Source organism: Camelus ferus, chromosome 1 (assembly GCF_009834535.1).
Source record: "Camelus ferus isolate YT-003-E chromosome 1, BCGSAC_Cfer_1.0, whole genome shotgun sequence".
In the NCBI taxonomy this organism is placed as follows: Eukaryota; Metazoa; Chordata; class Mammalia; order Artiodactyla; family Camelidae; genus Camelus; species Camelus ferus.
Window position 1 is genome coordinate 104,680,986 of NC_045696.1, and position 27,642 is coordinate 104,708,627.

General features: G+C 43.7%; 1 protein-coding gene and 1 pseudogene across 4 annotated transcripts in view; one reads left to right on the plus strand and one right to left on the minus strand.

Moving 5' to 3' along the window:
- The window catches only part of CLSTN2 (calsyntenin 2), a 578,332-nt gene that overhangs the window by 276,855 nt on the left and 273,835 nt on the right, over window positions 1-27,642 (minus strand). The gene's annotated exons all lie outside the window — the stretch shown is intronic.
- On the plus strand, window positions 5,390-5,900 carry LOC102515878 (annotated as a pseudogene).

The following is a 27,642-nucleotide window of genomic DNA, read 5'->3' on the forward strand; positions in this document are numbered from 1 at the left end:
TTCTAAGTGAAATAAGCCAGAAAGAGAGAGAAAACTACCATATGAGATCACTCATATGAGGAATCTAAAAAAAAAAAAAAAAATACAGAACAGAAACAGACTCATAGACACAGAATACAAACTTGTGGTTGCCAAGGGGGCGGGGGGTGGGAAGGGACAGACTGGGATTTTAAAATGCAGAATAGATAAACAAGATTATACTGTATAGCACAGGGAAATATATGCAAGATCTTGTGGTAGCTCATAGCGAAAAAAAATGTGACAATGAATATATATATGTTCATGTATAACTGAAACATTGTGCTCTACACTAGAATTTGACACAACATTGTAAAATGACTATTACTCAATAAAAAAATGTAATTAAAAAAAACAGCATCCTTATGGCTGCTTTTTGGAGCAGCATGGGGCAAAATGAAGTTTAAGGTCCACCTTCCTTGAAAAAGGGGTAGATACCTGCATTTTTGAAATGAGAGGTCCCAGTGCCTAGGATAGGACTGGGCAAGGAGGCTCTTGTGGATATATTTGGGGAAAGGTCTCTCTTGTCTTCAGCCGTTATACCAAGGGTTAACTTTGACCTAGAAAAAGACTTGTCATCTCATAAGACATCACATCAGCAAAATGTGGAGAAAGGGAATATTTGAGTTGGCAGAGATCTGACTCATATGCACTGAAATCAGGTTTCCAGATTCAGACTTTAAGAATCTTAAAGGTTTCCAAATGTCCAAATGTCCTGGGTTCTCTGGCTCCAGTAATTTCTGTTCTTCAAGTTTGTGCTGTAGTTGAAAAAAGAGGAGTCAAATCCCTGGTTATGTGTCAAGTTTCTGAGAACCAATAAGCACATGGCCAGTGAGAGCTGAACATTTCTATGTCCCAGTTTTCTCACGATAAACTGGGGATAATGGTCTCTGCCTCATTCACAAGGATGACATGAGGACCACATGGGATCTATCTGAAGGCTCTTCATAAACTTAGAGACATGAAAAATACTCTATGTTCTTAAGCTATTTTAAATCACAGTCTTTGCAATTTTATGAATGACAAGGATCTGCTTCCCATAAAAATGTACAAATGCACACATACAAAAATTGTAACCACAATTACTTCAGACAGTTCACTGAATTCCTGCAGCCACGATGAGTCCTAGATTGAGAACCTTTCTTGTAAATTAGTTATGGGAAACTCTCATAAAATTCCTCCTCGTGGGGCCCAAGAGCTCATCACCCCTTTATACAATAATTTTTCCTTCTTGCAGGAAGCCAAGAAGATTATTCCCACCTCTTAAACAAGGTTTCCAAGGATCTGCATCTCTTCTCAAAGTTGTCACATATTTGTCACAAGTGGTGAGAACACAGGAAGTCTACAAATACCTTGTGAAGAGTCCCTCCTTACTCATTTTAGGATTTCTAGAAAAGAGTGGAGAGAGATGTGCCCAAACTGAGTAAGGGACCCACAATTTCTTCCCCAAGGATAGTTCCAAAGGAGGTGGAACAAGGCTCCCTGACTGCTGTGAAAAGTTACCCAGCTGCCCCCAGCAAAGGCCTACCCATGCCTCTGAGCAGAACTGACAGCCTACTGCCAACACCAAGCATGGGGGCTCTGATCCCAGAAGTGTCGATCACTCAGTCAAGGATTCCCACATCTGTCAGGGAGACGACATGGCAACAGTTGTGTCTAGATGATGCCTTACCCATGAGAAAATAATGAAGACTGAAACCCTGGGTAGGTCCTTGTCTTCCAGGATCCTGAACTTTCTACCTCCTTGTAATGAAAAGAATTCAGCTGAGGTCTGTCCTGGAGAAAGGAGCCATCCCGTGTTCTGGCTGATCTGACAACAGCCTCTCCACTTCCTGGTCCTGGCCGTGTTCTTTCTTAGTCCGTACACCCTTCCCTGGGAGGAAAGGCTGGAATGCTGCGCTATCAGAGGCCCCTGCTCACACTCTCCCTGCCCACGCTGCGCTCTTTTGAAATTTTTAAGTGAGTTATAAAAGAGCAATTATACACATCTGATTATGTAACATCATAAACAAATGTAGCTGCTGCCAACACTAATTAGGAACATCAACTTCTCAGGCGCCACGTACATGGCGCCCTTGAGCTCAGAGAGGCTGACAACAGGCTTCCTGGGTGTGGGGACAGCTCCTGTACCCATGGAGGTAACCCCTGTGCTGCGCCCTCTCAGCCACTGACGAACCTGGCAGCGGCCACAGCCGAGTTCAAGTGCTGAACTTGACTAGCCCCCATCTTACTCCCACGTTTTGCCCATGATCAAGACTTGCCGACTCTGTCTTTGCAACTGTAACTTTGTCATCTCCCATCTGTCTTTTGCTCTTTATCCCTCTGCCTTGACCTTGGGTAGGGCTCCCACTGACCCTTGCCTGGTGGACCTGGACTGTACAGGGAGTAGGAAGGATCTCAGCGATCAAACTCGCATGTGTGTGAAAAGTCTGAGGCAGGAATGCACATCTGGCCAACAGTGAGATAGTTTAGACTGGGGCTGGGGGGAGAGCCAGGGATTGATGTTAACCTGGCACAGGTGGCCTGGTCTCCCTGGCTCCCCCAGAGACACATGGCCAGCAGATCCAGCCATCACTGGCTTTCATACAATGGGCTGGGTCAAGGCTGAAGAGATGCCTGCTGGCTTCCTCAGCTGCCTACATATCCCTTCAAGTCTCTGAGCCCCCATTGCTACTCCCTTGAACAGCACAAGTCATCAGCTCAACAAGACACATCTGGGCAACACACTGTCCTAACTTGCTTACACCTTCTAGAATTGTGTTCCTCCTTCTCACAATCCTCTGCAGGCATGCTTCTCAAACTTGCACGTAATCCAGATGACCCAGAGAGCTTAATAAGCAGATTCTGACTCAGTAGGTCTGGGTGGGGCTGAGGCACCGCATTTCCAACAAGCCCCTAGGTGAAGCCAGTGTTGCTGGTCTGTGGACCACACTTTGACTAGTGAGGGTCTCTGAGCACTGGTTTGGGATCTCCGGCAAGAGTGGACCCCTCACATCTTTACTCAGGATGGGTTTCAAGCCTTGGGTTCCATTCTAGAAGTTGCTCCGTCTTTTCCCCCACAGTCCACTACGCCTTCCTCTTAGTCTCCTTGTCTCTGATCCACTCTCATCCATCCCTGCTCCTCTCGATTCTGTTTCCAAGGTTTTCTTTACATATAAAAGCCATGTCTCATTCCCTTGCTTAAGATTCTTCCATACCTCTCCACTGTGTTTAGAAACCATTTTCTTAGTGTGGCATCTGGGGCTCATTATAACCTAGGCTGGGGGCCCCCACTGTGCTCTACACTGAAACCTCCTCTTTCCAGCCTCCCCATCTCCACCAAAGCAACTCTTACTCCTTCCCAGCACATCTCCACTGCCTCAGAGTGCTACGTCTGTTCCTTCGTGTTGTCTGCTTACTTCTTTGTTTCCCTCACTTGACAGAGCTCCATGAATGCGGGAGCTGGGTGTCCTTTCCATCAGGTACACAGGGTACTGTTGACAGCACAGATCACGGGGCTTGGCTCAAAGAAGGTGCTCAGTAACTCTTTGAGGAGGGAGGGAGGAAAGAAGGAAGGAAGGGAGGGAGGGAGGGAGCAGCTGTCCTTGGTGCCTTTCCCCTTGCCGCCTAGTCAGCAGGTGTCAGTCACCAGGCTAGAGTAAAGACGTTATCTCCAAATTTCATGAAACATTTTTAGCTTTTCCTGCCAAAACTTTAAAGAAAGCAAATTAGGTCTTCAGACTCCTAGTCGCAAAATAGTCATTTAATAACTAGGCAAATGACCAAAGCACTGAAGCAGGTCCTGAATAAATAATAGAGGCCAATGCAAATTTTAATGGAAGAATAATACTTAGGATTATTCTTTCTAAAAAATTTTTTATAAATGTCAAACTCAATGGCCTTGCCCCAGAGGAGATGCCAAATTTTAGAACTGAGATCGAGGAAGTTATCTTCTGGTAATGTCACTCATTTATTCCTTCCTTCCCTCCTTCTCTAGACAGCGCCTGAGTGCCTACCAAGCTGGACTCAGAGAAAGCCAGCCAGAAAAGAAGTGGCACTGGCACTCACAGAGGGGACCACACACCCACACATCCCCGCACGTGTGCAGCCCGCAGGAGTCACAGCCAACAGATTCCTGGCACAAATGCCACAGTGTGGACACCGTCTGCCACCCCGAGAACCAGTCAGTGGGGAAAAGGCTCTTCTCGGAATTCGGCTGCTTTAAGAAATCTTTTATAATTCCATATTGTCAGCTCTGGATTTATTAAAGGTCACCAAAAAAGTAACATTCTTTTCCACTGAAAAACCAGACTTTGAATTAAGGTCTGCCTAAAACCACATTTCACATTAATGAAGACTATATTATGAAAATAGATTTGAATTTTAGTGTTTTACCCTCAAGTTTGGGGGGAAAAAAGTGATTAAAGAGAAGGCTTTCCTTTCTTTTCTCCCACTGTGTGGGTTTTCACACCCATTCGGCCTAATTATCCCTGGCTGGGGGCCCATCCCGCGGCAGCTGAGTGCAGCCTGGCTCTCCCCGTGCGGAGGGAGGAGAGTCTGGCTGCAGCCCCAGGGGCGGAGGCACTTGCGGGGACGGCGGCTCTGGTGCCCCTCCAGGGATGCCCAGAACAAGCAGCACTACATCAAATGATTATGTAAATTTGACTTCTAAAATGTAATTAAAATAGATTTTCCTCATTTTTTCCCTATGAAAACTTCATGAAGCATGAGACATAGCCGCCCAAGAAGGCACAGCCAAACAGTTGTGAGTCCCAGCTGGAACCGTCTGACATGGAAATACTCAAACCACTGACCCCCTCCCTGCCTCTGCCACCATCAGAGTTTGGAGCTGCTCTCTGGAGGGCCCTGGAGAAGTGCAGGCTCCTGGAAAGCAGAACCAGATCTGGCTCACTCAGTGTTCCCAGATCCTGGTACAGGGCTGGGCACTGCATGGGCTGAGTGAACGTATGGTGGGGGAACGCATGATCACTCAGACACGTTTGTTGCCCACACTGAGTGTCTGGTTGCCAGATCATGTCTCTCTTCCCTGTATGTTGTCTGTTAGTCTTGTGTTTTTTTTATATCAAATTTTTAATTTAATTTGTTATTTTTAATTTTTTATTGAAGTGTAGTTAATTTACCATGTTAGTGTCAGGTGTCCAGCAAAGTGGTTCAGTTTGCACGTGCGTACTATATGTTTTTTCTTTTCAGATTCTTTTCCATTAGATGTTATTACAAGAAATTGAATATAGCTCCCTGCGCTATACAGTAGGTCCTTCCGTTAGACTTGTTTTGATATATCCCACCAAGAGCACAGACTATTCCCACGTTTCTAATAAAAAAAAAAAAAAATGAAGCAGGCTCTTTGCTAAGCCAACTGCGTTGATCTCTGAAAATCGATCGCTGTTCGCTTGATCCAGAAAATCCCACAAAATCATGAAAATCAAGAGGTTCAAATGTTTGTGGCCACTCTACAAACACCCATGTAATTGCCCAGGCCATTAGGTTGCATATCCGATAAGCCACTAAGTATCTGAAAGATGCCATTCTGCCTCTGAATGGTGGAGCTGGTGGATGCATCCAAGTGAAACAGTGGGGCTGGACACAGAGTCAGTGGCCCAAAGGAGTGCTGTTTTTTGCTGCACATGCTTAAAAATGCAGAGTAATGATAAACTTAAGGGTTTGGATAAAGATTCTCTGGCCATTGAGCACATCCAGGTGAACAAAGCCACTGTGTTTATCGAACTAGTGGTCGGATTAGCTCTACATGAGCTCCACCTGTCACATTAAGATGATCTTAACTAAAGAAGAACAGAGTTCCTAAACCCCAAAAGGAAGTTGCATACAAGAAAAAGATCCCCCAGAAGAAACTGCAGAAACAAAAACTTGTAGCCCAGAAATAAATTCAGCATAAAATAAATGCAAATAAAAGTTTAAAAAAGATTAAGCAGGTACCTTTTGAAAGGGGTTGTTACTATTTCTTAAATTGACATGATTCCTGGCCAGCGTCAGAGGTCACACTGCTATCTTTCTGGATTCCTCCTGCCGGCTGCAGGCCATAAGCAAGGATGAGTGGCCGGGTTGGTACTGATGCTGCTGCCAGACTGTTAGCCTGCTGCATGAGGCTCTCTGGTGACTGCCCTAACCTTCTGCCTTTCCAAGCCCCTCCCTGATATCTCTAACCTCCTGCACTCCCAAGCTCTCTTAGCTGGGACCCATGAGTTAAGGCAGTTTCCAAGAATGCTGAGTGAAATGAGGATATCTAGGCTTTACTACATAATAGAGGAAAGAAAATAGGCTTTCATGTCAGACCACCTGCGGCACAGAGTAACTCTTCCCTTAAGAACCCCCAAAGCCTTAATTTTCTCATCTATAAAATGGAGCTAATAATGCCCTAATGTTTGAAAGACAATTAAATTGGATAAAATCTGCAAAGTGCCAACACTGTATCTGGAATATTATAGGTGCCCAACATTGAAGTCATTTGCTGTTACCTCCCTAGCCCAGGTCATGTTAGTGAGTTAGATCAGAATCCACAACCCTTGACTCCCCCAGACCATTTCCTCCTGAGAGTTCCAGCCCTCGGAGTAATTTGGTGCCAGATAAGCCCCCTGTAGCACGGTTGCTCAACCCTCAGCCTTGCTAGACTTTGCAGACAACTGGCTGGGCACGTGGACTGAATGTTCTTGTGTGAGCTGTAGGGCAACTGCTCTGGCTAAAACATCTGTCTGCGTCAATTTATCTTCCTCTAAGCTCAGATTTTCAGCCTGGCTTGTTTGTACAGAGAAATAACTTTGGAGGCAGGACAGTCTCTCTTATGGTTCTGTCTGTTGAAGTAACATCTTAACAGAAGTAGGGCTTGACTTGCACCAAGCCGGCGGGCATCTCAGCTCCTCTGTGGCTCCAGGAGTTGTAGGCACGTGCTTAGGAGAAGCAGGGAGAGAGGGAGGGACTGTTGCTGGTAGCAAGGAATCAAAGACCCCACAGAAAAACTCCTCCTCCAGGCCCCCTCTCTCTTTCCACAGATACGTGGTGGCTAATTTTGTATGTCACCTTGACCAGCCACGGGGTTTCCAGATTAAACATTATTTCTGGGTGTGTCTGCGAGGATGCTTTCAGATGAGATGGGCATTTGAACTGGTGGACTTAGTACAGTAGATTGCCTTCCCCAGCGTGGGTGGGCCTCACCCAACCCTTTAGGATCCGAATAGACCAAAAGGCAGAGGAAGAATGAAGTCATCCCTCTTTTTTCCTGCCTCACTGCTGAGCTGGGACGTCTCACCTCATCCTCTCCGACCCTTGGACCGGGATTTATGCCGCTAGCGCCTCTGGCCCTCAGACTTTCAGACTTGGACCGAATGAAACCACCAGCTTTCCTGGGTCTTCAGCTCACAGGCAGCAGATGCTAGGACTTCTCAGCCTCCACCTCTGCAAGAACCAATTCACACGCACACACGCGCATGCACACACACACACACACACAGGTTCTCTTTCTCTGGAGAACCCTGACTAATACAGACACTGGGCTAAAAAGGTGGGAATGCCTAAAGTGTCAGTGCTAAGAAGTCCCCTAGAAAGCATCTGATCCACATCCCTTCTCAAAGTCGGGCCCCCGGAGGCCCAAGGTAGGAAGGTGATTTGTCCTGGGTTAACAGTCGCTTGGTGGGCATGGGAGGACCGAGATGGAAACCTGACTTCCAAATCTGCGGAGCGTAGTTCCTTCTATCTCCTGTGCGTAGACAAACATTTTAGAATAAAATATGAATTCCTTCATATTTTTGAAGACTATATTCCTATTCCTCAGTTGGAGGAATTCTAGAGGGATGCCTTTTGGTCACATGCATATCCTGCCCCAGGGTGAACAGGTGGGATGGCTGTAGTTGGACCTCAGTCCCTAGAGATGTGTGATTACCGAGCACCTGCGTGCCCCCCGTGCTTCAGCCCCTGCCTCATATCCTAGCACTTCAGCCACGCCTCTTCTGATGCTGACAGGTGCCTTCCCAGGTGCTACCGCTCCAAGTTCTCAGAGTGAGTCTCCCACATGCCCGAGAGCAAGGCCACTGAACACGTCGCGGTCCAGTGGAGGCCGGCTGCCCGCAGCATTTGAGGAAGATCCTTATTCTCCTCCACCTCTGCCCAAACAAGCCACCTCCCCCTCCTTCTCCTCCTCCCCTGGGCTTGGGGCTGCTGCCACTCTGCGGACCCAGCCACGGATGCCTGCAGGAATCAGGATAAGGTGCCTTATTCCTGATGGGTGGCACCCCCTGTGGGGGCCCTTGGGCAGTACAGCTTGTGTCCCCACTTCAAAATGGCCCCTTCGGCATCCCCTACACCCTGTTCTCATGGGGGATGTCAAATCAAATGCTTTGTGCTGGCCAGAGAATGGACATCATCGCCTCTCATCTCCTCCCAGACACCCACAGACAGGTCTCTGAAGTTCACTTCTCACCTGCCCATTAATTTGTGCCTTCAGATGCCTGGGAGGTAGAGGCTCTGAAATGTGCTGACGTCTGGAATCCCCTACTGCGCATACATCCTGTTTGATTAGAAATGTGATTTCAATCCTGGCAGCATGTTAGGATCACCTAAGAGAGATTTTTAAGGAGTCCCGATGCCCGGCCCAATATGGGATTAACTAGATCAGAGTCTCTGAGGGTGTGGCCTAGGAATCAGCATATCTGCGAAACTCTGGAAGGCAGGAGAATTGGTCCCGTAGGGTACTAACTGGGCTGGGGCATGGGGGAGCCTGGGGAGTGCTGGGGCTGCTCTATGTCTTCACCTCCTGCCACATAATGGGGACAAAGTGCTGTCTAGGGGGGAGCTGAGGGGCGGAGGTGTCTCCCAGTCCATGTACCCCACAGCCCTCCACACACCGAAATGCCTGCACGTCCCACTCAAATGATACCCGTTCAAAAAAACAAGCAAGCACACCAAAAACCATCAGGAGGGGAGGACTGCAGCAAAGGGAATCAATCCCATCATTTTGTTTTACTTTAGGGATTCTGGTGTTCCGGATTCTCATGCTTTTTTTTTAAATGAGAGAATGTGTCTAACACGTGGGTTTGAAGTTGATATTTTTTGAGGCTTAGGAAAAAAAGTGACAACACAAATGTAGTTCCATGCACTGTAAGGATGCAGGGCTTTCCAAAGGTCACCTCTTGTCTGTAGGGTGACAAGGAGGGACATGAGCCATTGAGTTTGCCTGGAACTAGTTTCCCAGGGTGCAGGACTTTTACTGCTAAAACTCAGAAAGTCTTAAGAAAACCTAACAAGTTGATCACCTTACTAAGAGTTCGGTCCTAACTGCTGAGTGGCTGGGTTCTCAACATGGCCACGAAGGAGATGGTGGGGTTAAGAGTGGACTCTCGTGGAACAGAAATCACAGACAGCCAAGTCATGGCTCCAAGGTGTAGGTCAAGGACCTTTCATGACCTTTAGCTCACTTTTCTGAAAACCAACCAGAATCTCAGTTGCATTTATCCCTGATTAGAAGAGGAATCTTCATAAGCCCACCATGGTGGATGTGTTCCCCACCTTATGCTTTCTGCTATCAGTGCATGACTATGGTCCCCAGGTATTTGGCACCAAGTATCTTGATGGTTTTTTCATCCATCAGTATGAATAGTCCTCACAATAACTGAAAAATAGCATTATTATTCCCATTTTAATAACCCCAGGATTGGATCCCATCTGGATCCTACCTGAATTTACAGCCCATGCCATTTTTACTTTGTTTGCTGCCTCTCAGAGACAAGTATATATCCCCCAGGACCTAAGCAGCTCCCCTGGACAGCTGCTAAGGAGCCCAACACCGCCTCCTAGAATTCCTCCAGATTTGCCAGCCTATCTGCCCAGAGGTGCACCTGTCATTCTCCACCTAGCTCCTCCTTGGACTGATTTATCAGTTTGAGAGTCCCCATTTTTATTGAGATTTCAATAAAACAATAATAATAATAATAATAATAATAATAATAATAATAATAATAATAATAATAATATCATCATTATCATCACAAAAATACCACCAACAGCAGTGCTAAGTGCACTTACTGTGTGCTCGGCATCTTGCAATGCATTTTACAACATGTTTCATGAAATCCTCCTTCTCTGAGGTGGGTATCATGCCCAGTGTTCAGCTGAGGAAACCCAGGCTTAGAGAGATGAAATACACCATCAAGGTGTGCACAGCTACCTGGTGGTATGGCTGGGTTTCAATTAACATGAGTCTGATTCCTTCTCCTGGCTCAGACAGGTAGGGATGGGCAGGTAGGGCATCTGGAATGATGCTTTGAACACATGGCAGCAAAAGTTCCCCCAGGAGCAACTGCCCACTCAGAACCACAATTATTTACCAGGAAGATCCTCTGATTGAAGGGGCAGGAGGTGCATTCAATTAACATTTCATGCAGAGTCAAAATTCATGACTCTCCTGGGGAAAATAATAAAATGTCACCTTAATCATAATTAAAAATGATACTCAGCTTCCGTCTGATATGCATCTAAATCTATTTCAGTGTTATTAGTGTGGAAACAGATTCTCCATCAGTGTCATTCCTGGCTCATAAATAAACTAAAGTTAAAGCAAAATAAATTTTAAGTTGGAAATATCAACGTAAACGCATTTTTACAAGTTGTCTTATTTACAGTCACAGATTCACAGTTTATTGATTGCAAACTTAAAAAAAATAGCTACACATATCTGTACTGCATAATAAGAAGACTTTAAGTAAATAAGAATATGGCAGATACACATGCCCTCAGGAGGTGCCATCAGCTGTGCATTGGAGCAGGACCCTCGCTCTACAGCAACCTCCCTCAGTTCCAGGAGAACGGCAATTAAGTGGGAGTTCACAAAGGGTGAGGCCACTGTTCAAAGCCATCAATGATCCCTGAAGTCAGGAAGTGTGGCACTTCCTGAATCAGAGGGAGACCATGTCCCTGCAGAGCTGCACAGCCTCTGGAGAAGGATCGAAATATATATTCTAACCAAGGACATCTTCAACTCCAACTGCTGTCAGTCGTTACATTTCCCTTTTTGGAAGTTACTTGTCTCTGGTGCATGGCATTGTGTTTCCCCCAAGGTTTGGAAGCCCTCGACCAGTCCGGTATACTGGACCCTCTCCCTGCACTGCCCTCCCCTCTCCTTGTCAACCTGGTGACCTCACTGTTATCCTTCCAAAACCCATCACATTGGTAAAGAATTCAACATTCCTCTTCCTTTGTGACCTTCAACCCTCCTATATCCATTGTTCGTTCCACGTATCCACAGATGGGCTACTTCTTTATTTAAATACCTGTCTCTCCTTCAAGCCTTTGAGCTTCTAGAGGAGGTAGCTGAGTTTCCTGCATGTCTGTATTCACCCCGCCTAGCACAGTGCCTGGCACAGAAGTGATTACCTATATGTTTTACTGCTTTCGATTAGAACTAAATTGATGGACACAGAAAACGAATTTATGGTTACTAAAGGGAAAAGGGGGGAGGGATAAATTAGGAGTTTGGGATTATCAGATACAGACTACTATAAACAGAATAGATAAACAACAAGGTCCTACTGTACAGCACAGGGAACTATATTCAGTAGCCTGTAATAACCTATAATGAAAAAGAATATGAAAAGGGATATATACATATATATGAATCACTATTCTGTACACCAGAAACTAACACAACATTGTAAGTCAACTATACTTCAATTAAAAAAAAAGAACTAAATTGATGGGATATATTTTACCCTGGAACTTACATGTATTTGACTGTCTCACAGGCATACTTAAATCCAGTAATTTATTCATTCAACAGACATTCTCTAAATACTCACTATGTCCTCAGCCTTGAGGACTAAAAGCCAAGTACAAAACATTTTGCCAGCCTTTAACGTGTGGTTGTCAGGTTAGGAGACAAATGACACGCATAGTAGGACGACTAGATCGGAGCTTCCCAAAGTGTGTTCTGAAAACCCAAGATGCTCTGTGAGGAAGGGGATCCATGGTGAAGTCAGTGTGGGAATTCTCACAGCCCTGCTTCCTGGGGCACCGCGCCGGATGTCAGCACAGCCCAGGTCTCAAAAGTCCTGCAGCAAGACACACCATTGCATTTTTAAAACCCTGACATTTCAGAATTTATTGGGCCACAGAACTATTTAAAATACAAGAGAAAATAAACATTCTGTAGGAGCAAGGAGAACAAATCACAATTTATATCAAATCAAAACTACCATGAGGTATCACCTCACACTGGTCAGAATGCCCATCATCAAAAAGTCTACAAGAAATAAATGCTGGAGAGGGTGCAGAGAAAAGAGAATTTCCCTACACTGTTGGTGGTAACGTAAATTTGTGGAGTCTCTATGGAGGACAGTATGGAGGTACTTGAAAAACTAAAAATAGAGTTACCGCATGATCCAGCAACACCAATCCTGGATCCAGAAAAGACAAAAACTCTAATTTGAAAAGATACATGGACCCCCAATGTTCACACCAGCACTATTTACAACAGCCAAGACATGGCAGCAACCTAAGTGTCCATTGACAGATGACTGGATAAAGAAGATGTGACATATATAATGGAATATTACTCAGCCATAAAAAGAATGAAATAATGCCAACTGCAGCAACATGAATGGATCTAGAGATTATCATACTAAGTGAAGTAGGTCAGACAGAGAAAGACAAATATATGCTATCACTTATAGGTGGAGCCTAAAAAAATGATACAAATGAGTTTACTTACAAATCAGAGACAGACTCACAGACACAGAAAACAAGCATGGTTACCCAAGGATAAAGGGGCAGGGTGATAAACTAGGAATTTCGGATTAACAGATACATACTACTACGTATAAAATAGATAAACAACAGGGACCTACTGTATAGCACAGAGAACCAAATTCAATACCTTGTAATAAGCTATAATAGAAAAGAATCTGAAAAAGAATAGATGTATGTATAACTGAGTCACTTTTCTGTGCACCTGAAATATTATAAATCTACTACACCTCATTAAAAAGTTACAAAAATGCCTAATGAAATACAAACGCAAATAAAAAAGAAAATCTGTTTGGGAAGGAGGAGTTGAATAGAACCAGCTTCTCCTTCAGATAAGTGAGGCCTTGGTCCTGGGGGAAGGCCTTCCTTTATTTTCTTGCTGCAGTTAAATTTGCATCAATAAAATTGCATTAAGCAGCTACGTGTGCCAGGCACGTGCTTAGGGGCCAGGGCTACAGAGACAGCCAGACACTGGACCGAGTGTGAAGCCTGTGCCTGGTGCTGTGAGTATGTGTATGCGTGTGTGAGAAAGTCTGTGTGACTGTGTGTATGTTTATGTGAGTGTGTATGTGTGTGACGCCTAAGGCAGGGACCCTGCCCACAAAGCATAGCCCACTAGTTAGATGTAGAATAAAGGAAAGAAAGGAGAGATGGCCCTTCCTGGCAGTGTGGGGTGGGGTCGCCTACGATAAAGAGTCCTGTACGGCTGTGATGTGAGCACAAAACCCAGCCCCTGTCGGGCAGCCCCACTCTGCAGCCATTTCATCCCCTGCCACATCCGTCAGGCATGTGCTCCCACAGGGCCACCCCCAGGTGTCGGCAGTGCTGGGAAGTCAGGTGTGTGGCTATATAATTCCTCCCTGAGGACTCTGCTGCTCTGGGCCACAGCCGAGTTCAGACGCTCATGCTTCTCCCTGACGGGCAACACAGACCACTTGCCTCTCCCCTCTTGGGAGTCCCAGCATTTTGACAGACAGATCTGGCACCTTATAGGAGAGAGAGGCTGCAGGGTGGGTAGGAGAGACGTGGGCCTAGGCCTGGGCTGCACCAAGGAGGGCCCAGGTGTGCTCTGAGTTTTAGCAGGGCTGGGTGTGGTCCCAGCTCCGAAACATGCTGGCAAAGGAGACTTGCTCTGAATCTGCTTTCTCGCCTGTCAGGCAAGGAGATCAGCTTTAAGCATGTGCCTCTCAAACACTGACGTGCTTATGAATCACTTGGATGTTATCTTAAGATGTAGACTGACTCAGTACATCTGGGGACCTGAGATTCTGCACATCCATAAACTCCCGGGTGATGCTGTTGCTGCTGGTCTGTGGACCACTCATTGAGAAGCAAGACTTTAAGCTCCCTTTCCTCTCCCAGAGTCTACAGTCCTAGTTCTAAGCACTCTCTGTAAAGGCTAAGACCATGGAACCCATGGAGGCCTTGCACGTATACAGTGGAGATCATTACCTGTGTGTCTCAGCCACACACAGCCCAAATGGGGGACTTTTAATCTGTACTGACAAGCAAATGGGGAACAAACAGGTTATCCACACAGGATGCACTACTTTGCAGTCAGCACACATATGTACATGTGCCACATGTCCTCTGTCTTCTCCACCCTGTGTTCACCAAAACCTCCCTCCATCCTTTAATTGCAGACAGATGAGAGCATCCTTACCCAGGATGCTTGAGGACATCTTCACGACCTGCTTGTGGGAAGCACTGCACTAGCTGATCGTTCACCCATTGATGGTCTTCCTTCTAAAGTCTGGGTCAAAATATGGAGTACCACCATGCGCCTCTGGAGACTGAGCAATCCCACCCTGAGTTTGGAAGGGAAGACAAGGCACACTGCTGTTCCGGTGCAGCCTTGGGGACTTTGTTGCATCTGCCGCCCATGTCGCTAGCCCTGTGCTGCTCTCTAACATGATGGAGATGGGCTGGGGCCCGACAAGTCCTCTGCCTCCAGAGCGTGGTTTAGAAAATGGAACTGAAGCAGTCAGCAAGCATGTGCTTCTGAGGATCAAGGAAGGAAGAAAGCACAATGAGCTGCAGAGGCTTGGCAAGGGTTCTAGATGAATCAGAGCTAAACAATGAGTCAGGGAGAAGAGAAAGAAGGGGATGTTGATAAAAAACAAAAACACAAAAAATACAGATAACCCTGGCAGTGTATGTGTACTCCTGCGTGAGTCCAGGATGGGGAGACATGGGTCAGTTCCGACGCTTCATGCAGGAGGGGTGGTAGTGATGCAGTCTTCCTCCGGGAGGGAATCGCCTGGGGAACAAGCACTTCTCCTCCACAGGCTGCTGGGCAGTGAAGACTCCGTCAGGCCCCAGCGCCTCTGTGAATACCAGTCATGGCAGCCTGGGGAGTGGGAGTCGTGTCCTCTCATAAAGCCCAGAGCCCCGTGAGCTCTCGCGGCTTGTAAGTTTCCCTGTGGGATGGTGATGGCTGAGTGTCAAAACCCCTCCAGGTCCATAAAAACCCTGTAGTTTCCAGCCAAGTGGGAAGACACCGTGGAGGAGAATGAGTCTCTGTCTCATGTAGAGAAAAGTTCACTTCCCTGGTTTCTGGGAGGCCAGAGTACAGAGAATGGACATTTGGAATACGGCATGCCAGGCTTCCAAAATGTAAACTAGATTTAAGAAATACTGAGAGTAGTACTTCTCAGAAACTCAGAATTTGGCCCACGGTGGACTCATGGTCACCTTTTCCAAGATTGTATTTCAAATATTCCTAATATTTCTGCTCATGTGTCCATAGACAGGTTTTCCTGGAAACTATTAAAGATGCATCTTAAAATGACAACATTTTTCTCAAGGAAACTTTCACCGATTCCTGGAACAGGCCAAGTTCCCCCATTTTTATGTATTCATAATATACTATACAGGTCCTCTCTTCTGTAGCACATAAGGGAGCTGTGTTAAGTGTCACACTGCTTGCTGAAGGCCTGTCCTCCTTTCTGATAGCAGGACTCCATCTGTCTTGTTCACTGATATATCCCCAGATCCCAGCACAGTTCCTGACCACAATAAGCACCCAATCAAAATCTGCTAAGCAAGTGAACGACAGACTGAATGCATGCACAGTCTAATGACTTGTGCCAGAAGAGTCTAGGACAGTAGGATTAGGGCAAGATGCCTAAGAACAGTTATAGGACGTTAATATCAAGATAGGAACTATGTGCAGGATCAGCTCCCTCCTCAGTCCATCCCTAAATGTTTATTCTAAGGAACAGATCTGAATGAGTGGCCTGGACTACAGGCCAGAGTCAGTGGATGCATGGATCCATTCTCCTCTCCTGCATCCATGGCAGATACTAGAATTTAAGTCCTCACAGAACACTTACTTGCTGAACATGGACAAGGTCTGAGAATATTTCACAGTAGAGCATTCCCAGTGGTCACTCCCCATTGCTTGGAGATGGCAGGAGATATAAAACCTATTTACTACCCTAACCGTAGGCGACAGGGATGGACAGGCACAATTTGACAAAATGGATATAAGTCACACCATGAGAGAGTACTCTTAATATTCCCTTTTAAAAAAACTATCTTGCTAAAAATATGGAGAGGCAGAACACTTAGAATGATAACTTACAAATCATAATTTCTACAGCTGGTGTCATGCATTATCATTTCTCATGTTCTGTTACATTGTCAGCAGTTACAATTCCTCATCTCCTAGGATGTCAGTACATTAGAACCTCACGAGGGGGGATGAATACCACTTCCCCTACTCTGAGCCTCCTAGATGATGGTCAACAAGTCATGCAGGAAGAGGAAGCTTCTTTGATGGAGAGGGTGAGCATAGAGGTAGGGAACCTAGTAATGCCACATACAACTTTGGCTTCCTCTTTTACCCCAGCTTCAGAACTCCCCTTACCCCACGGTCAGTCTTTGTTGCTTCAGTCACTAAGCTGGCTCTCTAGCTCTCTATTCGGCTGCTTTGCTAAGAGCCAAGTTAAGGATCATTGACCACGAGCAAAGGCCCCACCTCTTGGCCTGCCGGACGTGTGTCAGCACACTGGCAGTATAAGTGAGACTCATGTGTGTATTATTTGACATCTGTATAAATGTTATCTGCCCTCTCAACAAACTTGTCACGTTCGTATTACTGCACTGTCATTTTTAGCTGAGGAAATGAAGCTCAGGGAGGGCATGTAACTTAGGCAAGTTCTCATAAATATTATAGCTCAGTGGGGCTCAAGTCTTATCTTTTTGTTTCTAAATCTTGTCCTTTTCCCACAATGTCACACAGTCTCCCGTGCTTATTTTCTTTGTTCATGATAATTTGCTCTGTAGGTGCTACCATAAAAAGAGCAGGACATCCTGGTACGATTAAGGTGGAGCTCTATAGTCAGGCTGAGGCCAGGGATTGGAGAAATGCGAAGTCCAGAGGTAAGTGCACAGACGGAATATCTGTGCCTGGAAAAGGTAAAGATGTATCCTATTCTGTGGAGTGAGATTCTACAAGATAGGAAATATTTTTCTTTTATAAATGTTTATATGTGTGTGTGTGTGTGTGTATACACATATATAATACATATATAATTTCATCTCTTCTAAGAATATTTTTCCATATTTCACCATCATTGAAACCAGGACTATAATGAATTGTAATTACATTGATATCATTGATTATAATCAGTGAATCAAAGGCATCTCTCAGTTTCTGGCCAGGCTGGAGCCATGATGTAGTTGTCATTGCCAGTGTGGACACATCAAAATTTGCAGAATGGCTTTTAGCACTTGGAGAAAGTCCTGGACACAGTAATGGAGCACTTTTTAAAAATGCTGCATTAGCAATGGTCTAACAACACACAGGATAATATTGCATGGAAAACCTGGGGACTGGACAACCCTGAATCACAGGTGATTAGAAAATTCAGCCTGTAAATATGAAGATAATTTGAAGACACTTCAACCATTCAGTTCTATCTATGCTATGTTATCACCTTGTAATATGCGTGGGAGTGATGACAGTCTTCTGCTTGTCTTAAAAAAGTATGTTATTAAGTATAAAATAAGACTTTTTTTCCTAAGTGTTAAGAAAACACGTGTCATAATTTAGCTGGCAGTGCTTTTCCTTTCTTAGTGGTACAAATGATGGTGCATCTTACATTTGATGGCATCTTGGCATCAATAAACACAGCCCAATAAATACAGCTCACGTACGTGTTGTGTGTGTATTCATATGTGCATGCGTCTATTCTGCAACCTTAAAAGAAAATTGAGTTGTAGGTCTGAACTGAATTAAAATCGTGACATTATCTCATTTTGGTTTTCATGCCACCAGCCATCCTGCCTCATCCTTACAGCCAGTATTTGGGGAGACTGGTGGCAAAAACAAATTATTAAGGCCTTCCTGCAACCCTGATGTGGCAAAGATTGCTCAGATAGATGATGAGGGGCAGAGTACATTTAAGAAATGTACAGACATGTTTTTCCATGTGTCATGTGATTTCTCCCCCCAAATGAACGCTTTCAGTTCAGTTGGGTGATCTGACTTCCCTTTGCGATCCACATACATTGTACTTTACAGCATGAATGCTAAGTTAAAACTCTGGAATTCAAGTCCCTTCTTGCCTTAGTCATTCTATTATTTCAATGCATCACAAATTTCTTTGTAGCTAAACCCAAGGCTCTCAGGCATTCTTGAAATAACCCTTTTAAAGCTGACATTTTTTAATCACTCCTAACTCAGATGAAAATGGTTTTGACATGGTGTTCTGAGAAGGCACAGCACTTAATAGCAAACACTTCTCATGTATTGAGCAGGATTAGTCAGCCTAATTCTAAAAAAGATGTCATAATGAGTATGCTGCAATAGCTGTTTTAAAACTTGGGCCAAAATTTTTTTTCCTTTTAATGTCTTGGAACAAAAAGGGAAAGTTCCACTTCTGAAAATGAAGAGAAATCTCTTATTACCAATTACAAAATATGATGCGAGAAAAATGGATGAGGTTCAGACTGCTTATTTCTTTTTCCTAGTAAAAGTAAAATATATCAAAAGTAGTTGCTTCTGGACTGTATGGATTTTTTGTTTACACTCTGTGCAGAAAATATGCTTAAAATAGACCACAGAGAAATCTACCTAGCTGAAAACCATGCATAATTCAGCATAGAGAGTGAACTATAATCCCTTTACTCTGATTGGGTAAATGGTTTGTGCTCTGAAAACAGGAATTTTTCCAGATAGCAGGGAAAAGTCAGATTATATTTCTCTTCAGTACAAGAACCTGTCACAAATGGAGGCTCTGGCAATCTATCCTGTTGCCGCAAAGGGTCAAGAGAAATGTCTTCAGTCCTCAGATCTGAGACAGGATGCAAACACAGCGTTGGGACTGATGCTTGGAGAAGCACCCATGCTTAGCTCTAACCACATGCACAAGAATGGGCCTGTTCCTTTGAATGCTGGATGGATTTGTGTAAAAACACACGTTGATTTCCTTCTTCTGTAATTGGGAAATCCCAAATTATCATTTGTAAGGATTTTGACTTGATTGACAGATAGACATTTAAGACAGTAGAACTTAGAATTCAAGAACACAACTTCAAGTTTCTGGCTCCTCCAATTGTTAACCATGAGAGCTTGGGCAAATTCCTCAACCTCTTGGTGTCTCAGTTTCACCATCTATGAAACAAGGATAAAAATAATATCTAATAGGACTTCCACTCCCCACCAGGATGGAAAAATAGGAACCTACTGCTTTTAAAAACCAGGACGCTGGGAGAATGTAGAAAATAATGGCTTTCAGATATTGTACAACAGGAGGCACAGCCCAGTGATCTCCGAGAGAAGAAAAATATGAGAAAACTACCAAGGCTGGGGAAAGAACTGCTGAAACAAGGCAGGCAGAACAATCCCTGGAGCTCACACAGTGCTAGGAATAGTCTGTGTTCCCACCACTCAGTGAGGAAAAACCTTGTAACGCATGAGGCACGGAAGAACGCCTCAGGAGTGAGGACAAATTACCCCTAGACTGACAGCTGATCTGATCCCACCTAATGATGCTTAAAAGCAAGGTTTAAAAAGCTAAGACTGATTCCAAGTAATTTAACTGCATTCCAGAATGAAGTCCCAAAATACTTAAAGGTATAAAAAAAAATCCCACAACTCGACACCATAAAATTCACAAGGTCCAGTATCCAATAACATTTGCCAGGCATCCAAAATCAGAAAAATACATAAGGATTATAACTAGTTGATAAAAACAGACTCAGAAGTGGCGCAGATGATAAAACTAGTAGTCAAGGATGTTAAAACAACTGTTACAAATATATTTCATATGTTTAACAAGTGAAAGAAAAGAAAGCATTGGCAGATAAGGAAAATTAGATGGATAGATAGATAGATAGACAGAGGTATACTATTACAGCTATTTTCCTACCTATAATAGATCTTCTAGAGATAAATTAAAAATACTATCTGAGATTTAAAACATACTGAATGGGATTAACATTAGATTAAGCTCTGTAGGAGCAAGAGTAGTAAAATTGAAGGCACAAGAACAGGAACTATCCAAAATGAAAAAAAGAGAGAAAAAAGATTGAAAATGAACAGAGCATCAGTGTGCTATGGGGCAATATAAAGCAGCCTAATATACACATATAATTTTAATCCCAGAAAAATAGAAGAGGAGATATGAAAAATGTTTGATGAAATAACGGTTGTAAACTTAACAAATTTGATGAAAAGCATAAACCCACAAAAAGCTCAATGAACCTCAAACAGAAGAAATGAAGAAAACACATAAGGCACATCTTGCTGAAACCAGTATGAAAAAGTAAAACATTTTAATTAGTCAGAAAAAAAAAGATAAATTATACATAGAAACAAAGATAACTTTGACAGCAGACTTCTCATCAGAAACAATAGTAATAAGAAGATGGTTGAGCATCAACTTTAAAGTAAAGTTTTAAAAAAAAAGGAGTTAGTTCAAGGCTGTGTTAAGGTTTACAAGAGGCAATGTTTTTATCTTTAAATCTTTAGACTAGCCAAAATAGGTACTATTTAAATATTTGGTAAATTAAAACAAAATAGAACAGTTGTACGCTTCCTTTCCCAAAAGACCCCAGAATTTTAGGTATGTGGAGAGACCCTTAGAAATCATCAAATCCAAATCAATGATTTATAGAATTGATCCCTGAGGCACACAGTGAGGATGACCTTTGGTCAAGGGCACACGATGAGCTGCAGGCAGAGGCATCACCGGACCCCAGCAACTCATGGGTCCTCTTGACATCACCTGCCACAGTCATGATCGATGAGCAACTCCTGGATATTTTCCAGCTTCATTCCCACTATTGCTCTTCACTGCCACCTCCTCTTCATATCTGTGGCTTTTCTCTAGAAATTGTTTTTCTCAGAATTTGTTTTTCCCAAGCATTTTTTTTTCATTCCCTTCCTTCCAGTAAATAAAGTGTATTCACCTTCTTTAATCATTTCACTCAAAGCAGGGTGTAAGCCTTGGAGAAGGCAAGGACCGCACTCACTTACAGTTTGGGAAGTCATTGTTCTACTCACTAGAAGGGGGCTTTGGACCCCCAAAGATGTTCTAATTCTTCCCTTTGGGGCCCCTGCCTCTCCCAGCTCCACTGGCAAAACAGCGCTGGAGCCTGTTGGCACAGAAAAGATAGACACAATGGTTCCTTACCACAGCACAGTGGAAAGGTAAGACCAGCCCTCTGTCAGTCACAGCAAACTACAAGATTAATTAAAGCCACTCAGACCAACAGGTGGGTCCCCAGAACTGCATGACACTGGACAGATCTTAGGCCCTGATTTATCACTTACCAATGTGTTCAGTGAACATGCATTTAAATGTCTCTTCGAACAGACTGGTCCATTTCTGCTCCCAGAAGCACTTGGGTGGTCCTCTATCACTACCTTTCTTCTTGGGGTTGGTGCGGGAGGTTGTAACATGCTAATCTGGAAAGTCTTCAGGAAAAGGAAAGGGCAGAAAGAGCTGATGTGGGGCTGTCAGGACCCCCATCTGGCCCTCAGAGGCCAGTCACTGGGAGCAGCACTGCTGTCTGGGGCAATGAACATTAATCAGCCCATGTGCCCAGTTATGTGCAAAGAGCCATGTGTTAACAGCATGGAGGAAAAAATGAATATATTTTGAACCTACTATGTGCAAGAAGCATTTATTAAATTATGGTTAATCCTCACAACAACCTTGAAAGGTAAATATTATTCTTATCTTGTAGTTGACAAAATTGAGGGTTGAAGAGGTTGAAGAAGTCTTACAGATAAATGAAGGCTGAGGAGACGAGTCTCCTTTACAGTGCCATTGTCTGTCCTGCAGCCTCATGAGCTCTGGGAAAGGGGACAGCACTGTGGGTGGGGACCACAGTCATAGGTGGCTTCCTGCAGGAAGTGGCACAGTGGCTGGTCTTTGAGAAACAGGCTGAGAAGAGGCATGAGAGAATGTGAGCTTAGGGGAACATCATGTTAAAGCAAAAGTGCAAGAATGATCAGGGCAATGTGCAGGGCATACCTGCTCCGGTTCACATCATTGAGCAGAAAGATGAGGACACAAGGTGGATGACAACAGAATGGATGAAGGGTGCCAGCCTTGAATGTCTCATATGGGTGCTGAGATATACAGAAGCTATCATGGAATAAGAAAGTTTTAGGAATCTGGATGTTCCTAGATAGGTAGGCTACCTTTGGAGAAGGAACCCCCAAATCCAGATCTCCTTGGAATTTCTTGCTACAGGGAACACAACTGAACAAGATCATAACAGCTAACATTTATTAAGCATTTTGAATAAACCAAACACTGTGATAAGAGCTTTCCATGTCCCATCTACTCCCCACTATAACCTTGGTAGTTGGATGTTGCTTTCATGGAGCACATTTCACAGAGGAGGAAACTGAAGCCCAGAGGGTTGAGTACCTTACCTGCTCCAGGTCACACTATTGAGCAGTGAGCCAGCTGTCAGCATGGGCAGTGAGATTCCCGAACCTGTGCTCCGTGTCCTCACAGCTCAAAGTGTGGGCTGCAGAGCAGTGCATGGGCCTCACCTGGGAGCAGTAACACTTGTTATTTGAAGATCTTTTCCTTAATGAATATGAAAGTACTTAGAAAAACATAAAGCATTATCACAGGGAAGGTATTAGGAATGCCTTTCAGCCATGGAAATTGGATTTAAGACCATGACCCTTTCTTGGGTTATGCCTTGCTTATTTGATTCTCAGCACAGACCTGAATGGGCCCAGATGCTCTAAAGCAGACATAAGCTCTAAAGCAGACATCAGCAAACCTTTTTTATTTATTTTTTGTTAAAGGACAAGGGAGTAAATATTTTAGGCTTTGCAGGCCATATGGTCTCTGTCATGACTACTCAACTGTGCCACTGTGGCATGAAAGCAGTCATAAACAGCACTCCACAAACGAGGGTGGCTGAGTTCCAATAAAACTTTATTTACAAAAACAGATGGTGAGCAAAATTTGGCCTCAGGCTATAGTTTGTCATCCCTATTTTAGAGCACCTAATATTACCCTCTGAAAGAAGGGAGAGGAAGGTGAGGAAATATGTTTTAAGGTGAAGGAACTTTCTACTAACCACCTGGATGCAAGACATCTCCATGAGGGCAAGAAATCTTTGGATTCTGGGTGTCTGGGAGGAACATCACAACCACTAGCAGGGTGGAGAAGATATCAGACTGTTTATGGCAGGAGACTTTTTGCCCCTTTATATCAAACCTTGTTTGGATGAGCTCTATAGAGTGGAAGGAAATGTCAGTTAGCATCCATCAATTCTTTTTTATTCATTTATCTATACAGCATGACTATTATAAGCCACATAGTATAAATAAACACAGGATAAATTGTGCACTGTCCCTGTTCTCACAGAGTTCATAGCCCAATGGCGGAGGAAGATGTAAACAGGCAGCCCACTCATGTGGTCCAAGCTAGCATGGAGATAGCCACAGAGCACTGCATGAGCTTGGAGGAGTGCACGTTACCCAGACCAAGAGAAGGGGATCAGAGAAGCTCTCTGGAAGAAGGTAAGCCTCTGTTGATACTTGAAGGCTTGCAGGATGTAGAGTCAACTAAGTGAAGGAAGAGGGGCAGAGTGAACAATTTGCAAAGGCTAGAGGCAGGAGGAAGCACAGGAGCAGTCTGAGTGTGGAACCAGACAATGAGTCTGAAAAGGGAATGGGGGTCATGGGTGAGAGAGACTCTGGGGCCAGATTATCAAAGACCTGTGCACCATCTGAAGGAGGTGGGCTCCATTCTTAGGGCCATGAGGTCCATTGAAGCCTTTTATATCGTAAAGAAGTAATGCCTGGATTTCTGTTTTGAGAATCTAGAGAAATTTTACTAAGGTTTCACAACAGAGAATGGATGGACTGGCGGAGAGTGCTGGGGATAGGGTGCAATACAGAGGAGAGGTTAATCAGGAAGCTTGGGCAGTGACAGGGGTCAGAGAGGAGGGGCTAGTATTAGAAGGAAGAACTATACAAGCGGAGCAGATAAAGCTTAGTAAGTGTTGAACTGTCAGTGGCAACAGAGAGTGAAAGACACTCAAGTTTCTTCGGAGCAACTAGGTGGATGTTGGTATCACTTACTACAACATTCAGTACAGTAGGAAGGTCAGGTTTGGAGGAGAGGTAGTGATATCTGCTTTTGACTCTGAGTGTCTGTGGAACTGACCAGTGAAGATGTTCAGTAGGTACATATATGGGATTGGAACTTAGGGGAAAGAAATGAGCAGAAGGTAGGTATTTGAACATCAGCCTGCAGAGATTGTGATCAAAGGCATGGCAGAGAGGAGATCACACAAAGAGAGTGCATTGAATGAGAGCAGAAGACCTAGGAGGGATCCCAAGGGAGGAATGATTAGAGTCAGGAGACCATGAGGGAGAAGGGAAAGGACACCCATGATGAGGGCAAGAGGACCAGGAGCGAGTGGCATAACATTCTTGTCAAGGATGGTACGTGGATTATCTCCGCTATTGCTTCCAACGCCCGTATGGCTGGGTCTGATCATTTTTATTTTACAGATAAGAGAACTGGGAATCCAAGGGGGAAAGTAACTTGACTAAGTTTGCAGTAAGATTTGAAGGTGGGATTGAAACAAGTTTGTCTTTTAATTTGAAGCTTATGTACTTCTATACCACCAAGTTACACTACAGCTTTCAATAATAAAACAAATGACATTTATTTGTATGTACTTTGCTTTAGACACTGTTATAAACATTTAAAGTATTTTCACTCATTTACCTCTCATGATAATCCAATGATACCCAGCACCAACCATCCAGGACCATTATTATCCTCATTTTTCAAATAAGAAAACTGAACCACAAATTTGCCCAAGGTCACACAGCTAGAGAATGGCAGATCTGGAATTTGAACATAGGAAGTCTGACTCTCAAGTCTGTGCTCCTAACCACTACACTACACAACTTGAATCAATCTGAAACCTTTCATTCAGCAAAGGCTAACGGAGTGACTGTATCATCCCAGGCCCTGTGTTTGATGTTGCGGTTCAAAAATGTGCTCAAACATTACAATTCCTACCCAGATGGATCTTACAGTCTGGTACCTCCTAGAATTGATTCTCAGTTTTATCTAAAATAGACTAACAATGAAGAGACAATAGAATTGAGTGACAGAATGTGGAGGAAACTTGAGTTGGGGACCAGTTGAGAGAAATTCAGGCTTTTATTGAATACCTCAGTGTGCAGTACCTTTCTAGATCTGAGATGAGCTATAATGGGTAAACTAGTTTAAGGGCACAGTCACTTAGGGATATTTCAGACTTGTTTTGACCTAAATTTGTCTTCCTTTGTGTTTTCCTGTAGAACGTATTTTTGTGATGATTAATTCACTGCTCATGAGATGGTCTGAACTTTTTTTTTTAATCATGATGCTTTTTTCAATCCCTCTTTTGTGACAGGAATAGATTTAGGCATTTAGAGTTTAGGAGGTTGGGATTTTTGAAATCATGGAGTGCTGGATGATAGAGAGTGTGGACTAAGAATGATGCTGGCTGTATCAGTAAACAAAGGATGCTGCAGCCATCAAGCCATCAGCCACTGCAGCCACCTCCCAAATGGTGCACCCTGAGGGGACTAAGGATAGGATAGAATAGGATACTGGTCCTAGATGGCTAACATGTATATCAAAGGAATGATTTCAATGAGTCCAGATTTTTGCATCTTCCCATACACAGAAAAGTCCTTACAAAAAAAAGTGTTAAATTTCTTAACTTGAGATACTTTGTTTTCCTTAATTAACAGTAATCTTTTGATGTTCTGACTACCTGGTGTTTGCTGCAAAAACTCATATATCCTGGCTCCTCCCTTACCTCTTCTGAACAGTCCCTCAGAGCTATCTGAGAGGCTATCTCCTGGGCTTGAAGTCCTCAGAAAGTCTGCCAAATAAAAGATAATTCTAAACTTTTAGGTTATGCATTACTTTTTTCAGTCAACAGGATGTTAACAACTCTGAAGACAGGAGGGGAGTGTTTACTTCAAGTGGGAAGGACTCTTGGGTGACATCACCCAAGATAGTGGGAGCCTCCCAAAAGAAGCCAAGAACTTTATTGCTTCTTAATAATGGTCCCTTCTATCTCTTGATTGTATCTCCCTTCCTAATACTCACCATAGGATTTGATTTTTAGGGAGATGAGAAAGGTCTGAATTAGGAGGGGTCTACTATAGATGTTTCATTGTGGAGAAACAGAAGTTGACTTACAAAAATTAACAAGCAATTCTCCAAGGAAGAAATACAAATGATCAATAGGCACATGAAAAAATGCTCAATATCACTAATTATCAGAGAAATGCAAATCAAAACTACAATGAGGTATCACCTCACACCAGTCAGAATGGCCATCATTCAAAAATCCACAAATGACAAATGCTGGAGAGGCTGTGGAGAAAAGGGAACCCTCCTACACTGCTGGTGGGAATGCAGTTTGGTGCAGCCACTGTGGAAAACAGTATGGAGATTCCTCAAAAGACTAGGAATAGACTTACCGTATGACCCAGGAATCCCACTCCTGGGCATAAATCCAGAAGGAACCCTACTTCAAAATGACACCTGCACCCCAATGTTCATAGCAGCACTACTTACAATAGCCAAGACATGGAAACAGCCTAAATGTCCATCAACAGATGACTGGATAAAGAAGCTGTGGTATACAACAAACAAAATAGAAATACAGAATATCATATGAGAATATTATGAAAAACTATATGGAACCAAACTGGATAACCTAGAGGAGATGGACAAGTTTCTGGAAACATACTGTCCACCAAAACTGAATCAAGAAGAATCTGAACACTTGAACAATCTGATCACTAGAAAGGAAATAGAAATAGCAATTAAAAACCTCCCTACAAATAAAAGTCCAGGACCGGACAGCTTCACTGGGGAGTTCTACCAAACATACAAAGAAAAACTCATACCAGTCCTTCTCCAACTCTTCCAGACAATTGAAAAGGAAGGAATACTCCCAAACTCATTCTATGAAGCCACCATCACCCTGATACCAAAACCAGGCAAAGACACTACAAAAAAAGAGAATTATAGGGCAATATCACTGATGAACATAGACGCCAAAATCCTCACCAAAATTTTAGCAAATAGAATCCAACAACACATAAAAAAGATTATACATCATGACCAAGTGGGGTTCATCCCAGGGACACAAGGCTGGTTCAACATACGCAAATCAATCAATGTAATACATCACATCAACAAGAGAAAGGACAAAAACCACATGATCATCTCAATCGATGCAGAAAAAGCATTTGATAAAATTCAACACCCATTTATGATAAAAACTCTCGCCAAAGTGGGTATAGAGGGAACATATCTCAACATAATAAAAGCTATATATGACAAACCTACAGCCAGCATAGTA